This window comes from Papio anubis, chromosome 12 (genome assembly GCF_008728515.1).
Source record: "Papio anubis isolate 15944 chromosome 12, Panubis1.0, whole genome shotgun sequence".
Classification (NCBI taxonomy): domain Eukaryota; kingdom Metazoa; phylum Chordata; class Mammalia; order Primates; family Cercopithecidae; genus Papio; species Papio anubis.
Window position 1 is genome coordinate 14,779,714 of NC_044987.1, and position 18,281 is coordinate 14,797,994.

Here is an 18,281-nt window from a genome sequence, read left to right on the forward strand (position 1 = left end):
GAGCTCATACTCTGTGCTAGATGCAAAGATGAACCTGACAGCCTCTGTTCTTCTGGAATTCAATCTTGTAGGAGAGCAACACATAAAAAGTAATTAATTAAGAAAACAAGAATTTGTCAGATAATACAAAGGGCTGTGCAAATAATTTATAATAGTGTGATGGTAAACTGCCAAAGTTCACTCAAGAAGAAAAAAATAAGCTGAATTGTCCTATATCTATTAAACAAATTGAAATTGTAGCTTAAAATCTTCCCATGAAGAAAACCTCAGACTCAGATGGTTTCACTAGTGAATTCTAACAAACATTTGAGGAAGAAATAATACCAAATCTACACAAACACTTCTAGAAAATTAAAGAGGAGGAACTACTTAAAAACTCATTTTATGAGACCAACATTACTCTGACACAAAACCAGACAAAGGATGCAAGAAGATGATGGACTGATATCCCTTATAAACATAGATGCGAAAGTTCTAAACCAAATTTTATCAAATACAACTCAACAACATATAAAAAGATAATACATCATAACCAAATAGGGTATATCTCAGGACTGCAAAATTGATTTAACATTCAAAAATCAATCATTTAACTGGGTGTGGTATTGCATGCCTGTAATACCAGCTGCTCAGCAGGCTGAGACAGGAGGATCACTCAAGTCCAGGAGTTTAGGGCTGTAATGCACTATGACTGTGCCTGTGAATAGCCACTGCACTCCAGCCCAGGCACCACAGTAAGACCCACCTCTTTAAAAAAGTCCATAACATAACTTGCCATTTTAATAGATTACAAAAGAAAAACCATATTATCACCTCAATAGATGCAGAAACAGCATTTGACAAAATCCAACATCTATTTCTGATTTAAAAAAAAAAAAAAAACTCTGAGCAAACTAGGAATAGAAAGAAATTTCCTTAAACCAATAAAAAGCATCTATGTCCTTTTAAAGTACAGTTAACATCATATCTAATGGTGAAAGACTGACTGCTTTCCCCCTAAGATCAGGAACAAGGCAAGGATATCTGCTCTCACCACTTCTATTTAACAATGTGCTAGAGATTTTAGCCAGTGCAATAAGGCAATAAAAAGAAATCAAAGGTATCCAGATTAGAAAGAAAGAAGTAAAATTATCTTCATTGACAGTTGGCAGGAGAATCTGTGTAGAAAATCCAATAGTGGGTGGGAGTGGGGCTACAAAAAAAAAAGGAAACTAAAGAAAATCAAATAGAATCCACAAAACTAATAAGCAAGTGTAGCAAGGTTGCAGGATACAGGCCCAGTAATACACCTATCAATTGTATTTCATCACCAACCACTTGAAAATTGAAACTTTAAAAAATATCTTTTACAATAGCATCATGAAGTATGAAATACTTAGGGATAAATCTGACCAAAGATGTGCAAAACAGGTACACTGAAAATTACAAAATATTGCAGAAATTAAAGAAAACCGAAATAAAAACAGAGATATACTGTGTTAATGGATCAAAAGACTCAATATTGTGAGAACATCAATTTCATCCAAATTGATCTACAAATTCAATGCAATCCCAAAGCAAAATCCCAGCAGGATTTTTAATTGAAATTGACAGTCTGATTCTAAAATTCATATGGAAATCCAAAAAACCTAGAGGTACCAAAACAACTGTGAAAAAGAACAAAGTTAGAGGACTCATACTACCTGACTTCAAGGCTTATTAGAAAGCTACAGTAACTACAGTATTGTGGTATTGGCATCAAGACAGACAGACAGGTTCATGGAACAGAATAGAAAGACCAGAAATAGGCTCATACCTGTCTGGTCAATTGCTGTTTACAAAGGTACAAAGGCAAAGTAGTAAAGAAAGGACAACCTTTCAACAAAAGGTGCTGGAATAATTGGCCATCATATGCAAAAAAGAACTATCCGTATAGCATACCATATATTCATAATGCAAAACTGTTTTGTGCAATAAATGCAAAATACAAAAGTTAATTCAAAATGGATCATATATGTAAACGTAAATCCTGAAACTAAAACTATATAAATTCTAGAAGAAAATCTTCATGACCATGAGTTAGGCAAAGATTTTTCAGATACAACACCAAAGCACAATCCATAAAGGAAGAAATTGATAAATTAGACTTCAAGAAAATTAAGAACTTCGTTTCTTTGAAAGACACTATTAAGAGAATGAAAAGACACACCAGAGACTGAAGAAAATATTTGCAAATCACATATCTGATCAAAGACTCGTACCTAGAATATTAAAAGTATGTCCTACAACTCAATAGTAAGAAATCAAACAGTTTCACACAGGCAGGCAAGATATTTAAAGAGACATTTCACTAAAGAAGATATACAAATGGCAAAGAAGCAAATGAAAAGATCCTTAACATTATTAGTCATTAGGGAAATGCAAATTAAAATCACAATGAGCAATCACTACATAGCCATTAGAATAGCTAAAGATAAAAAGACTGACCATACCAATTCTTGTCAAGCATGTGGAGGAATGGGAATTCTCATACATATAGGGATGCTGGAGGGAAAGTAAAATAGTACAACCACTTTGGAAAACAGTACAGGCAAGTTTCTTAAAAAGTTAAGTATGGGCCGGGTGTGGTGACTCACACCTGTAATCCCAGAACTTTGGGAGGCCAGGCAAGCAGATCACTTGAGGTCAGGAGTTCGAGACCAGCCTGGCCAACATGGCGAAATCCTGTCTCTACCAAAAATACAAAAATTAGCTGGATGTGGTGAGGCATGCCTATAGTCCCTCAGGAGGCTGAGGCAGGAGAATCATTTAAGCCAGGGAGGCGGAGGCTGTAGTGAGCTGAGATGGCGCCACTGCACTCCAGCCTGGGAGACAGAGTGAGACCCTGTCTCAAAAAACACAATTTTAAAAAAAGTTAAGTATAATACAGCCCTTCCACTCCTAGGTATTTACCAAAGAGAACCAACTTGTACACAAATGTTCATGCAGCCTTACATGTAACAGCCAAACCTGGAAACAACCCCAATGTTCATCAGCTAGTGAATGTGGATAAACAAAACGGTGGCATGTCCATATAATGGAGCGCTACTCAGAGACGTAAAGGAATAAACCATCAACACATACAGCATGGATAAATCTCTACTGTGCCGAGTGAAAAAAGCCAGACCCTCCAAAATAAAGAGGACATCTTGTACAATTCCATTTATATGAAATTCTATTAAATGCAAACTAATCTATAGTGACAGAAGGCAGATCAGTGGTTGTGGGGGGTGGTGGGTGGAGAGAAAGGGAGGGATTACAAAGATGGATGAAGAAACATTTGGGGGTGATGGCTATGCTTGCTATCTTGATCGTGGTGATGGTCACAGGTATATGCATATTTCAAAATGTCTCCAATGGAGTGTTATACGTCTGTTTACTGTGTGTCAGTTATACCTCAATAAAGCTATTTTTACAAATGCAGTGATAGGATAGAGTGTCTGGTGACCACTTTAGATTATTCATCAGGGAAGGCCTCCCTGAAGCGATGACATTAAGCTGAGCTCTGATTGACAAGAAGTAACAGCCAAGCGGGGGTCTGGGGAAGAGCATTCCAGGCAGCAGGAACAGCACATGCAAGGCCATAGAAGATGAGAAGGAGACTGGCCTGTTTGAGGAAGAGACAGGTTCATATCCAGGGCGGGGCAAGTGGTGCAAGGCCAGGTCAGAAAGGCAGACGAACCCAGGACAGTGCGGCTTTGCAGACCAGGCGCAAAGGAGATTTGGTTTACGTTCTAAGCAGGTGAGAAGCCACTGGGTGGATCCTAAATAGAAGAGTGACATGATCTGTTTCTGATCATTTGGAGTTTTAAAAAATCATTTTATTTTCTATAAAAGGCATGTGTTACCTACTAAAAATAAAATACATATTTAAAACCAGATCATTCTCACTGTCATACAGAGAATACACTGCAAATGCATAAGAGTAGAAGCAGGAAGCTCTGTGGAAAGGCTACTGCAGTCACCAGACAGAAGAAGGAGGCTGGGGCCAGAGTGGTGGCAGTGGAGGTGGGAGGAGGTCTCTGAAATCTGGTTTTGAGATAGGGTCTAGAGCACATACTGGTGAGTGGGGCATGGTGGAAAAAGTGGGCTTCGAGGCTGGTCCTGCATATGTGTGTGCACCTGGTCTTCAGGACGTGGCTGCCTTCTGACCTCCATACATCCTCTCCATTGTTTCCTCCCCTCGGCAGCCCAGAGAACCTGGGACATACCGAGAATCCTCTGGCTCATCCACTTGTGATTCATCATGTCTTTCTCCCTCTCTGGACAAAGATCTCTTCTTCCTACTGCAGCACCTAGTACAGTGCCTAACGCAAGGCACGCATCCAACACCTGTTTGTGGAATAAGCAAGTGAAAGGACGAATGACTGATGAGCTATTAATAATTAACTCATGGGAGTAAGGGAGGTAAGGAAGACATTTCTACCTGCTCTGGCCTCAGTGTTAGACTTTCTCCTGCCCTGCCCCACCCCCAGTTACCTCCCCGTCAACTTCAGCAGCCCCGCTGCTCTGTCTACCCAGAAGCTGCAACCGCATGGCAGGCTGCTGGGCAATCAGTGCTGGCTGGCTCCTACCAGCAGGCCCTGACCTAGTTTGAGAGCCAGTCGAGGAGGATGATGTCACAGAGAATGCAGCTCCTCAGACTGGGGCTTAGTGAGCTGGCTCTGAGGCTGGATTCAGCTTAAATGTCAGAAATTTGGATAGCATGCTATCCACAGGGATATCAGAGAAAGATGCAGACAGGACTAAGGGCAGAACTAGTAGCACTTTGGAGATACTGCTCTCTTCTGGGCACCTGAATCTGGTTTCCAAGCCCTTTTAAGGGCAGCCTGGATTGTGCGCTGTGAGACCTGTCTCCCACGTCCCATGGGGAGGTGTCAGGAACATTGGGGAAGGACCAGGGGGATGAGAAGAGCTCCTCAAGTACCTCTCCAATGACTTCAGTCATTATTGAGTTTGTGAATTCAAGCATTTTCTGGCCAGGTGTGGTGGCTCACACAGTGGCTGAGGAAGGAGGATCACTTGAGGCCAGGAGTTCAAGACTTGCCTGGGCAAAATCGAAAGACCTTGTCTTTACAAAAGAAAAAAAGAGAGAGGGAGAGAGAAAGAAGGAAGGAAGGAAGGAAGGAAGGAAGGAAGGAAAGGAGGGAGGGAGGGAGGGAGGAAGAAAGAAAGAATAATTTTAAAAAATGTATTTTCCAAACATTTAAATATCCACAGGGCAGGCCAAGTACAGTGCTACTGCTGTACTGCTGAGTGCCGGGGTGGTTAGGACATGGCTTCCACTCTCAGTGGCTCACTATCAAGGGTCAGAGAGAAACATCAACAAAAAAAGCCAAACCACAAGCAGTTAATTGTTAAAACAAAGAGATGTGCCTAACTGTGGGGCCAGCTCAGTGGAGCAGAAGCCTGGGAGACTTCCCAGTGGAGGTGGATCTCAGAGGAGAGACAAAGAATGCGTGGAATCTCTCTCAGTGGCCAAGGGGTACAGCCAATCCCAGCAGAGGGGTCAGCACAGGCCAAGGTCTCAAGAACCAAGGGAGCATGGTACATCAGCAGCAGCACAAGTTCATGGCCAGAGAACCGCCCTCGTGTGGGGAGGAGGGAGAGGTGGGCTGCACAGGAACACAGGGAACATGACGCCAGACAGGCAGCGAGTGCTATGCTCAAATGTTCAGATGTCGTTCTGTCAGCAACGGGGAGCTAGTGAAGGGTCTGGAGCAAGGAGGAGACCTGGACAGCGTTCTAGGGTGTCGGCAGCCTGGTGGATGCTGTGGGGGCCAGGGTGTAAGATGGGAGGTGGGGGCACTGGGGAGACCTGTGTCCTGGTGGGCAACCGTGAGGTCCAGAGCAATAGAGCTAGAAGGGAGGGTGCTGGGCAGACCCTGTGGGGCAGCTCTGGCCCTTGCACTCTGGGGCTCAGCTTGTGCCCGGCTCATGCTCTCTGCTCCCACCCTTCACTCTGCACGCTGGGCACCCCACAGAGCCCAAAACCCCTTCCCTCAGGGGTATGAACATGGGTCCTTTTTGCCCTCCCTTTGCCACCCCAACCTCCAGCCTCAACTTGATGCTGTGTACGGAGGAAATGGGAAGAGTCGCAGAGACAAAACAGGAGATGAGCAAGGTGGAGTGGGGCCCACCGTGGTAGGAATTGGCTGCCAGGTCTCCCTGCATGCCTAGGAGGGTCTTCTTTCAGAAGCAAGGTCTGAGGTTCTCCCCATTGCAGCCCACCCTTGCATCCGGGCTTCTGCTGAGCACCACCTTTGAGCTGAGCCCATGTACAGGGGTCCTCAAGGCTTGGACTCTTCCCCACTAAACCATGAAATAGGATCCGGGTCCCCCGGGGAGGCCAGATGAAACTGTCGAGGGAAAAGGCATCCCACCCCCACCCCCAACATTGAACACTCATATCTTTGGAGTGGCAGCTCCCAAAGGCTGGGCATCCGGGAGGCCCTGACTGCATCCCCAGGGATAGAGAATGCTTCTGAGTGGTCTCAAGCAGGGGGAAGGGAAAGTGGGGCTGAATCTCTTAGCTAGAGGGGGTAAGCCCTGAGTGCCCACTTAATGCAGTGTGACACCCAAGCCCCCGAGGCAGCGTGAATAGTCCGCAACATAGTAACTGACTCTGACATCTCCCTGGTGCCCTCGGCACGCACCTTCCCAGCCTCCTCTACCCCAGGATCCCGGAAGGTCAGGGCCAGCCAAAGGATAGCCTTGAAGCCCCGCCATGGTCCAGGAGGTTTACATTGCAGGGGCCGGCGTGCACCTACACCTGCACAGGTGGGTCGGAGAAGGGGATTCTCCCAGGTCTGTGAGTCAGCTGGGGCAAAGGGAAGGAGTGCAGGTGGGGCAAGAAGGCAGATTTCAGGGTGAGGACAACCGAGGCAGGTGAAGAAAGACAGTTTGGTGCCATAGAAAAAGCCCTGAGAGAAAGGAGCCCAGGTCTCATCCCAGCTGGGACACTCCTTTGGGGTAAATCACCTAACCTCCCTGAACCTCAGTATCTTCATCTATACCATAGAGAAAATAATATTCCCACCACATAGGGTTCTTGTGGAAAACAAAGGGGATGATATACAGGAGAGGCTCATTGAAAAGGAAATGCTGGCCCGGCACAGTAGCTCACGCCTGTAATCCCAGCACTTTGGGAGGCTGAGGCGGGGGGATCACCTGAGGTCAGGAGTTTGAGACCAGCCTGGCCAACGTGGAGAAACCCCATCTCCACTAAAAACACAAAACAATTAGCCAGGTGTGGTGGTGCGTGCCTGTAATCCCAGCTACTCGGGAGGCTGAGGTGGGAGGCAGAGGTTGCAGTGAGCCGAGATAGTAACACTGCACACAAAAAAAAAAAAACTCCAGAAAGAAAGAAAGAAAGAAGAAAGAGAGAGAGAGAGAGAGAGAGAGAGAGAAAGAAAGAAAGAAAGAAAGAAAGAAAGAAAGAAAGAAAGAAAGAAAGAAACAAAGAAAAAAACAAAGAAAGAAACAAAGAAACGAAAAGGAAATGCTAAACAGAGGTCAGTCCAGGTTGTGAAGGGATGAAGCTGGAGCCTGTGACAGTATGAGCCACCAGGGAGTGGTGCCTGGAGGCAGCCGGACTAGGCAGCAGGACCAAACTCCCTCCAGCAGACAGAGGTGGTGGGGGGTGCTTGCTGAGACTGTCGTGTGGGTCTGGCCCCATTCCCTACCTTGAGGTCTGCAGGGGCTCAAGACTTTGGGCGAGTCTCTTCCCATAGTGTTTCTCAGCCTTCACAACTGAAGGAGCAGGCAGAGATTAGGCAGGGGGTAGCTCAGGGCCACAAACACCCCACCCCTGACCCCACTCATCCTGAGCCTTTCTGATGAGCAGCTTTAGAATCCACTTTGACCTTCAAGAATAAAACCATCCTTCTTAACAGAACCACTTGATGTGTTCCATTGTATCAAGTGGAACCAAGTAACAAAGCTGAGTCCCCATAATGTCCTGTGATAACAGTAACAATCATTACTAGCATTTGGACGCCCTGTAGAATTACAAGGCACCTGCCTGTTTAATTGCCTCCCTTAATTCTCACTGCAACCCTAGAAGGTAGGTGGTGAATTATGATCCCCATTTTTTAGTTGAGGAAATGGGGGGTTCAGAGAGCTAAGTAACTGGCCTAAGCTTACACAGCTGTGCAGCAACAGAGGCAGGCTCTGAACCCCTCTGGAGCCACCATAACCCCGTATGCATCGCTAACGCCCCTGAGGTTCCTCACAGAGCCCTGCAGATGCTTCATCTCCTAAATAGAGAGGATCTGGACTGGGAAGCGGTGAAGCTTCCAGAGACCAGCATGGGCTCCATTCTGCCTGTCTGAGCTGTGCAATTCTGCCCCTCCTGGGAGACGTAGGGAGGGAGGTGACCACACCCCCACGTTGCCAGCCGGCATCTCCTGGGCACCTGCTGTGCGTGGGGTGTTAGAGAAGATGCCTGCAATATGGGGATGAGTGCAACACGGACAATCAAGGACAAAGATGGGAACTGTGGGATGCAGACTCACAGCGCTTCGCCCCTTTGCGGCATCTAACTCAGGCCTCGTGTTTCATAGATGAGGAAACCGAGCGAGGTGCAGACAGGCTTCTAGAGCAGGGTAGGCAAACTTTTTCTGTAAAAGGCCAGAAAGTAAATATTTTAGGCTTTGCGGGCTGCACATACGTCTCTACAGCATATTATTCTTTGATTTTTTTAAATAATCCAACCTTTTAAAAATGTAGAAACTATTCTTAGCTTAAGGGCTACACAAAATAGGCTCGTTACAGGCAGAGTTCTGCCCCCAGGCTACAGTTTGCCAAACTGTGTTCTAGGAAATCATGTAGCCAGTTGCTTCCTGAGCTGGGGTTCATTCAATCAGCCAGCCAATATTTGGAGCACTTGCTCCAAGTGCTGTGCCAAGACCTGGAAGGAAACATCACATGCTCCATGCCCTCAAGCTGACTGCAGTTTGGTGGGGGAGACAGGTAAGCAAATCATATCACCCCAATGCATAGTGGAAGGCTATGCAGGACAGGACACCCAGAGGAAAGAAAAGCGAGCTCTTTTGGGTTTTTCTGTGTGCTCCCTCCAATGAATGGTGGCACGGGTCACAAAGGCTGTCACAATCTCTGTGTACTTATCTGTGCCCTCCCTGAGTCTGTATGTTACATAAGAGCAATGACCTGTGTCCATTTGTCCACTACACTGTTCCCAGCACCTCAGACAATGTCTAGCAATAGCAAGCAAGCGATATGTGCCGAAGGAAAGAACGAATGAGTCGTACAACGAAATAGCTAGAGCCCTCAGTGCGAAGGTGGGGTGTCTGGTGAGAGCTATTAGAGGAACTCAAGAGACTGAGGGATTGTTCACTCTATCCCCCTTGGTTGTTGAACAAAGTATGTTTGTGGAGCCTGGAAATACAGCCCCGGACACCAGAAGCCTTCTTACCGCTCTGTTTTCTCTCCAGCCCCCTCAACCCTCCTCCCACCCCAGCCCTCTTTGCTGACTCATACAGCAGCCGCTAATCACACCTCAGTCAAGCGTGCTTAATTAAGCCCCAGTTACCCACAGCTTCTGAGCAAGAGGAAAAGATGGGACTCTGGTGGCGTGCCCATCCAGAGGGAGCTGGGTCGGGTATGGGATCCGGGGAGATGCATGTGCATGACAGCGGGGCACTCACTGGGAATCCGGTAGTAAAATAACAATAGCTCATATTTATAGAGCAGGTACTCTGTGTCAGGCATTGTGCTAATCCTTTCTGTATATTGACAAACCTCCTCATAGCAAATTTATGACACAGTATTACTTTTAATTGCAAAAACCGCAATCACATGTGCACCAACCTAATACTACTATTACATCCATTTTACAAATGAGGAAACTGAGGCTTAGAGAAGTTACATGACTCACCCAAGGTCACACAACTAGTAAGTAACAGAGTTGAAAGGACTCCCGTTTTCCTGTTTTCCATAGTAAGGGGAAGGGAGTGTTTAGAGCGAGGAAGGGCAGCTTTGTCCAAAGCCCTGACCCCACTGTCCGGTGACCTGGGCTCCTTGTGATAGCAAGACCCATCCTGACTCACACACAAGGGGGTAATTCCATCTTTATCTCAACCTACATTTATCATACACCTACTATGTGTCACACTCTGGGGACACGAGCTAAAGAGACGAAGTCTCTCCCATAGGAAACTCACAGGCCGGTGGGGAAGCAGCACTATAACTGCTGGGCCTTTAGGATCCACTGGTGCCCAGGGATGGGGCAGAGGCCAAAAAGTAGCATGCATTATATTCCTACCTGTGCCAGACACCAGGGATGGCACATCTTTTACCTTTCCTTCATCACCTAGAGTAGATGTATTTGTGGTGTGATTACTCCACACTACACCATATATTCCATGACATGAGCCAAGTATCTCAGGGTATGGCACAGTATTTGGCATGAAATTAGTGCTCAGTAAATATTTTTAAATGAATGACTGAATAAAACACAGCTCCTGCCCTCGTGGAACTTGCTGTCCAGGCAAGGAAATCAAGATATAAATAGATGATTGCAACGTGGTGTGATGAATGCAACAGGAATGAGAAGACAGCCTCCATCCAGGGAGCTGTGCAAGGCATCCTGGGAGAAAGATGCTGAGGCCAGGTCTTGAAGAAAAAACAGTAGCTTCCCAGGGATATGGGGATGAAGGGCCCTTGGGGCTAAGAAGACAGCCCTCACAAAGGCAAGATGTGACTTAGTGGAATGAATAAGTGGATATACTGCTTGTTCCTTTCAGAAAAAAGACTGAGCTGGGCACAGTGGCTCACACCTGTAATCTCAGCACTTTGGGATGCTGAGGCGGGAGGATAGCTTGAGGCCAGGAGTTTGAGACCAACCTGGGAAACATAGCAAGACCCCCATCTCTGCAAAAGCTAAAAAAAAAAAAAAAATCCAGGCATGGTGGCATGTGCCTATAGTCCCAGCTACTTGGGAGGCTGACGTGGGAGGATCGCTTGAGCCCAGGAGGTCAAGGTTGCAGTGAACCATGATTGCACCACTGCACTCCCACCTGGGTGACAGAGTGAGACCTCATCTCAAGAGAAAACAAAAGAGAAAGAAAGAAGACTGTATGAGCGTCCAGGTCTGAGTGGGTTTGATCTGCCTGGGCCTGGGAATCTTACAGATGTGGCAGCCTTGCCCAGGACAGGACACCTCATCCCAAAGCTAGGACACATACCTCTAGCATGTGGGTGCATGGAGAAACTCCACGTGGCTTTGTGGGGCTGAATTATGGGTGGGGGAGGTGAGGTGGAGGGAGGCAAAGAGACACAGCTGGAGATAGGCGCTGGGCCCAGATCCCAGGGGCCCTGACTGCCATGCCAGGGAGATTGGACCTCGTTCCTTAAGCAACAGGGGTTACTGAAAGATGCTGAGCAATCGAGTATGTATTCAATTTGTGTTTTAGAAAATGGCCCTGGCACGAGTGTGGAGGTTGGGTTGGGAGAAGATGAGCTTGGGGACAGGTACACCAGTCCCGAGGCTGGCGAGGGACTCAGGTGCTTCCAGTGGGCAGAGCAGTGAGGATAGCAGGCAGGTGAGGAGAGACACAAGCGTGACATGGAATGGGCAGAACTGAGTGACCATTTGGCTGTGAGAGAGGAAAGAGGTCATTTAAGCTCTCAGAGTCTCAGTCTCTGCCTCTATGAAATGCAGATAAGATGATCTGCCCAACGGAGTCATTGTGGTCATTCACAGAGATAAAGGCTAAAAGGCCTGACCAGGGTCTGACAGGTGGCAGATGGTCTTTTCCTCCTTGTATCTTGCTGCGCCTTTATGCCATGTCTTATGCTTTTTTTTTCACTTTTAAAAAATTGTGGTATATACAGTATAACACAAAAATACACATAACATAAAATTTACCATCTTAGCCATTATTAAGTGTACTAAATACATAATGTGCAAGCATCATTACTCTCCAGCTCCATAACTCTTTTCATCTTTTAAAACTGAAATTCTGTACCCATTCAATGATCATTCCCCATTCTCTCTCCTCCCAGCTCCGGGCAACCACTACGCTACTTTCTGTCTCTATGATTTTCACTACTCTAGCTGCCTCATATAAGTGGAATCATACCGTGTTTGTTCTTTTGTGACTGGCTGCTTTTGCTTGGTATACTGTCCTAAGGTTCATTTATGTTGTGAGTCAGAATTTTCTTCCTTTTTAAGGCTGACTATTCTATTGTAGTAGGGACCACACGTTGCTTACCCATTCATCTGTTGATGGACATCTGGGTTGCTTCTGTGTTTTAACTATTGTGAATAATGCTGCTACGAACATGGGTATACAAATATCTCTTCAAGACCCTGCTTTCAGTTCTTCTGGGCATATGCCCAGAAGTGAAATTGCTGGGTCACATGGTGATTCTATGTTTAATTTTTTGAGGAACTGCCATACTGTTCTCCACAGCAGCTGCACCATTTCACATTCCTACCAACAGCGCACAGGGGTTCCAAGTTCTCTACATCCTCACCAACACTTGTCATTTTGGGGATTTTGCTAGTAGTCATCCTAATGGGTGTGAGGCGGGCCACGTCTTATATCACGCAGTAGAGCCAAGCTCAGAGGAAATGAACAATACTGGCATAGGTGGGCAATGTCGCCAGGGCTAGAGCAGCACTCACATGCAGAGGCATGTGCCCTGGCAGCGGGATGGGGTGTCCTGTCCAGGGCAAGGCTGCACACATCTATAAGATTCACAGGCCCAGGCAGATCAAACCCACTCAGGCCGGGCTGCTCATACACAATCTTCTTTCTGAAGGGAGCAAGCAGTGCGTTCACTCTTCATTCCACCGAGTCCACTGGGAAAAATAGAAACCACCCTAGGCCCTTCAAGCAGAGGGATTTAAACAAGGGATTTGGTTGTACAGGTGACAGAAGAGGTAGAGCAACCCAGATTAGCAACAGCAGGGAGTTGTCCCCTTCCTGGGGGTGGAAGGAAGCAATGTCTCTAGGAGCCTCGATGCTGAGGTCATCAGACAGAAACTGGAGCCACTGCAGGCCCCCCACAGGGAGCTGAGCAGTGCAGGACAGGGCTGATCAGTAGAAGCCAGAGGAGACACAGATAACCGCAGGGACATGGCCTGAAACAGACAGAGGGAAGAAATATCCTGGCTTTTCCCCTCCTCCCACGATCCACCTTCTTCCAGTGCCTCCTCTGATTGGCTGAACCAATCTAAAAGCCAGAAGGTAAGGAAGCCTGGGAAATGCAGATCCCAGCAACACCAGACAGGGCAGGGAACAGGAGACAGATCTGGAGCCACCGGCAAGTGATCGGCCCACTCATTCATCCTTTCACTTCCTCATTTGTTCGGTCAACATTTGTTGAGCACCCAGGTGCTGGGGACATGATGACAAACAAGAATTCTGGGTCCTGTCCTCACCAAGCTTAAGGCCAGCAGTGCCTGGACCGTACCCCTCACTGCCCACCCCTGTTGGCCAGGGGCACCCTGTCACCTAGCCTGGGGGCAAGGGCTGCTGCAAAGCTTCTGGGAGCTCCTGGGAAGCTCCCAGTGTACAGAGAAGATGGAGCTGGGCTCTGCTTAGGCTGTGGATGTGGTGGAGCAAGGAGCCCAGCTGGCTCTGCCTCCTCCTCAGCTGAAAGCTCAGCTCGGAACACAATGTCTCCAAAAAGAGAAGAAAACCCTTAAATCCCACTGTTTGTCTTTGGAGCCTGGGAAGCGAGGATCTAGTGAACATAAAACGTGCGGGCTGCTCAGAAGTTGTCTTTGAAACCTCCCCAGGCCGGCTTTGTCAAGGAGCAGCATTGCCTTTCAAAGCTGCCGGGCTCCAATCTCCCCTCTCCCCTCTCCCCACTCAACCGTAGCAGGCAACGGCTAATCAGCGGGAGATGTTAAACGCTCCCTAATTCGCAGAAGTCCCCAGGCTTCTGGGGAACTGGTAGCAGGGCCAGCGAGCTGGGTGCCTCCATTCCTGCTCACCCTGCCTCACACCAGTCTCACCTCAGGCTGGGGACCTCTGAAGGCTGCTCCTCTACGTGAAGCTCCCTCCTCCCTCATGCTGGCCTGTGCTCAAACACAGCTCTGCTTCCCAAGTTGTGTCTTCTCCTGGAATCTGCCTCTTCCAAGAAGACCTCCCAGACATAACACACAAGTGATGACCAACCACACCCTGGGTCTCCGCCCTCAACCTGGCTTTTCTCCACATCCCTCCCGCTGTGTCCAGGCCCAGGGGCCCCTCTCCGGTCACCACCCAGCGTAGCCTCCCTGAGGGAAAGGGTGTCCCCCTTACCCCCAGATGAAGTGAGCAGGTGCCCCTGGCCAAAGGGATGGGCAGTGCTAGGCTTTAAGCTTGGCGAGGATGGGACCCAGAATTCTTGTCATTTTCTCCCCAGCACCTGGGTGCTCCAGAAATGTAATGAATGAGTGAGGGAGTGAAAGGCTGATCATCTGCTGTGGCTCCCAGATCCACTGCCTGCTGCTCCCTGCCCTATTTTGTGCATTTCCCAGGCTCTCTTACCTTCTGGCTTCTGGATCCCTGATCCCTGAGTATTTACACCAGCCAAGGGGAAGGACAAGTGAAAAAATCCATGGCTTCACCACACAGACATCCACAGATAGGCAGTCTGGCCCAGAGTCATAACCTGACAGTGACGTACTTTCTGTGACCTTGGATAAGGCACACCTCTCTCTGGGCTTCAACTCCTCATCTGTAAGGCAAGGGGGTTGTACTAGACCAGCAGTTCTCAAACTGGGATGTGCGTCAGAGTCACCCAGAGAGCCTGTTGAACATGAGTCACTGGGCCTACCCTCAGATTACTGACTCCGCAGAACCTAAGAATCTGCATTTTGAAGATGTCTTCAGGTGATGCTGATGCTTCTGGTCTCGGGGACTACACCAGGAACCAGTGGGCTGGCTGGCCGGATTTTAAGCCGTATTTGTCAGAGTTAGAAAGGGCTGCAGGATGCTTGCTTACTCAGGGGTATGTAGAAGTGGTCATGGGGGTAAGCGTGCTGTGCCAAGCTCCCACCCACCTTAACATACGCATTTTGGCTTTAATCAGTTGTGTTTGTTTGCATGTGCAGGTAAGCGTGGTCAGAGCCAAGGTTCCACACATGAAGTGAAATGTTTGGAAACCTGCTGACTAGGCTAGAAGTCAGGTGGTCCCTTCGAGCACTGACATTCCAGGGTCCCGTGATCACTCCACACCCCTCCTGGGCTGTTCCTACTTCCCTTTTCTTTCTCACAGCCAAGGGGGGAGTGTGCAGCAAGAGCAAGACTCAGGATTTGGGTCTTTAATCTTAGCGGAGGGGGTGTGGGGACAGATGGAGAGGTGGGTCATTGTCCTAGGTCACTGTCATCAGTAGGTACATTTCAACCCAGCAATGTGCCATGGAGTGAAGTGGAGTGAGCACACACTGCAGCACACACAAGGAGGCTATGTCCCACTTGAGTTGGGGAAGTTCCTGGAAAACCCAGAGTAGCTAAAGCCGCATTTGCATGTGCATGTGTGTGTCTGCATGTCTGCACATACATTGTCTGTATAAACAAATAAGTCACAGAGAGGGAGATTTTAATTGGGATGATCAGGGTACAGCTAGACTCTAAAGTAGAAGTCTCCTAGATGCTCAAAATTTTAGAATTAAACTAAAGACCTTTAATTCCAAACTGATATATCTGATGAAGAAACTGAGGTTCCTCTGGAGCAAGAACCAAGGTTTCTGACTCCCGAGTCCAGGCTCTGGCCCCTGATCTAGATGGATGTCAAAGTCTCTCCCATGTACCAGAATGACATCAGCTGAAATCAATGGATCATGGCAAATGGACAAAAATTTTCACAGAAAAGAATCCAAGGCAAACAAACTCCTTTCCAGCCCTGCTTGTCCCCACCCACATAGCCATTCCCTGGCCAGCTGCTCCCGCGGCTGCCACTTCCAGGAGGGGGCCTGCACAGCTCCGTACCCAGCTGGGAGAGCCTGCATGGAGGCTGGGAAGGGGACCCAAAAGGTTACACAGACTGAGAGGTCAGCAGCAGGCCTGCTAGAGCCCCCTCAACAGTCAGAGCTCACAGGCAGGCAGAGGGCACTGGGCAGTGGGGAGAGAAACAAGAGAAGAAATAGCACAGATCCTTTAAAGATAAGTGGGGTTCTCCAGGCCCCAGAGCTGTACATGGATTGGAGTGAAAGACCAGAAGACAAGCAGCTAAGGAGCAGAGGGAGGGACAGACTGAGGGTTGTGTGTGCATATGTATGCCTGGGTGCCTGTGTGTGACACACAACAGAGTGATTATCAGATCGGGTACCTGTGTTTGTGCAAACCTAAAAGAGACCAACAGACAGCAGAAAATTATGGAGGCTTAGGAAGAAGACACATGCGCGCGCGCACACACACACACACACACACACACACACAGAATGAGAGAGAGAGAGACAGAGACAGGCTGGATGTGGACAGGGCTGGGAACAGAAGAGCCAAGGGGAGCACCAGGAAGTGAAGGGCTGTCAGAGTGAGCCCGGTGCAGGCCTGTTTTTGTCTGTGATGGCAGGCTATGACAGAGGATGATGGAGCATGTCTGTGCCTGTGTGCAGTGTGGGTGCATGCCCCAGTAATCTGGAGAGTGAGAAGACCATGGGCACCCTGCAGTCAACAGCCCACAGGACTGGACACCCCCAGAAGCATGTTCCTGTATTTCTGGGACAAGGCTTCCTCACTGTCCCTTTCTTGGGATCTTTTCTAACAGTCCCCCTACCCCCAGCCACTACCCAGGTCCTCTCCTGCCTTTGCCTCCCACACTTGCCACCCTACCCCTCTGCTAGGGAGTTTCCTTCTTCCTCCCCAGGGGTTAATGTCACCGGAATATGACAGTCCCAGCCCTGGGACAATGATCTCTGCTTTGGGGAGAATGGATGGCATCCCAGTTGGTACAGCTCCAACCCTAGCCCCCCACCCCCACCTCACCTGTTTCTGTCTCCAAGCAGTGGATCCAGTACAGACCTTGGGTCCTACAATCCTGACATCAGAGTTCATCTCTGCCTCTTATACCACACGACCTTGAGCAACTTGCTTAGGCCTTCTCAAGCCCCCATTTTTTTCTGTTAATGAAGAAGAAGAATAGGGTTCTTGTGAGGATCAAATGAGCTAATGAGTTAACAAATGTGAAGCCCCTGGCATTGTGCCAACCACAAAGTAGGTACTTCCCTTTCTGGTCTCTTTAAGTCATGCTCCAAGAGGGTAAGTTTCTGTTAAAAATTCCCAGGGGCTTCCCAGGTAGCAGCATCTTCTTGAAATCCTGAAGGTCCAGGAACCAAGCAGCTAGGAAGAGAAATGTGGAGGGGGATGCAGAGAGGGAAGCAGGCACTGCTGGGGACCGATATGACAGGAACCAGGGACCAGATGAGTAGACTCACCTCCTCAGTCTTCTCCTGCAGTGACAAAGAAGCCCCTGCCCTATCAGCAGCACCTCCAGGGACACAGGAGGCAGAGGTCAGGAAGGGAATTCAGGGGATGGTGTGCCCATGCCCCGTCTCCTTGCACTTCCTTAATTCCAAAAAGAGAGAGCCAACAACCAGCCCCAGATTAGACATATTTGACTGCACAGTCACCCCATACTGCTCAGCACCTGACTGGGGAGGAGACAGGAATGGGAAGGAGACTTTCTCCAAAGGGCTCTTCATGGGCTTCCTTTCCCTGTTTAGACGATCAGGAGCCAGGGGTGTCCTGCTCATCAGCACCATGTGGTCTAATGCAGAAGAGCCACACCATTCGCTCCCTCCCCAAAACTCATTTGTCGAAAGCAGCATACATAATAAATATATAATGTGGACCAGGTGCGGTGGCTCACGCCTGTAATCCCAGCACTTTGGGAGGCTGAGGAGGGTGGATCATTTGAGGTCAGGAGTTCAAGACCAGCCTGGCAAACATGGTGAAACCCTGGCTCTACTAAAAACACAAAAATTAGCCAGGTGTGGTGGTACGCACCTGTAATCCCAGCTACTCAGGAGGCTGAGGCAGAAAGATCACTTAAACTCGGGAGGTGAAAATTGCAGTAAGCTGAGATCGCGCCACTGCACTCCAGCCTGGGTGACAGAGCGAGACTCCGTCTCAAAATAAATAAATAAATAAATAAATAAAGTGTTTTATTCGTTCCTTCATTCCTCTAAGGAGGCAGTAGAGCACAACAGCTAAAAGCATGGACTCTGGAGCCAAACTGCCTGGCTTGAATCCCAGCTCCACCAACTGATGGCTGTATTACCTTGGGCAATTTACTTAACCTCT

General features: G+C 48.2%; 1 long non-coding RNA gene across 1 annotated transcript; it reads right to left on the reverse strand.

The window, feature by feature from the left end:
• Positions 1-12,670: 12,670 nt before the first annotated feature.
• On the reverse strand, positions 12,671-17,875 carry LOC108582062. Its single transcript, XR_002517253.2, has 2 exons — positions 16,965-17,875; positions 12,671-14,715 (listed from the first exon to the last, which is right to left on the reverse strand). It is a non-coding gene; the product is annotated as an uncharacterized LOC108582062 (long non-coding RNA).
• Between the last annotated feature and the right edge of the window lie 406 nt (positions 17,876-18,281).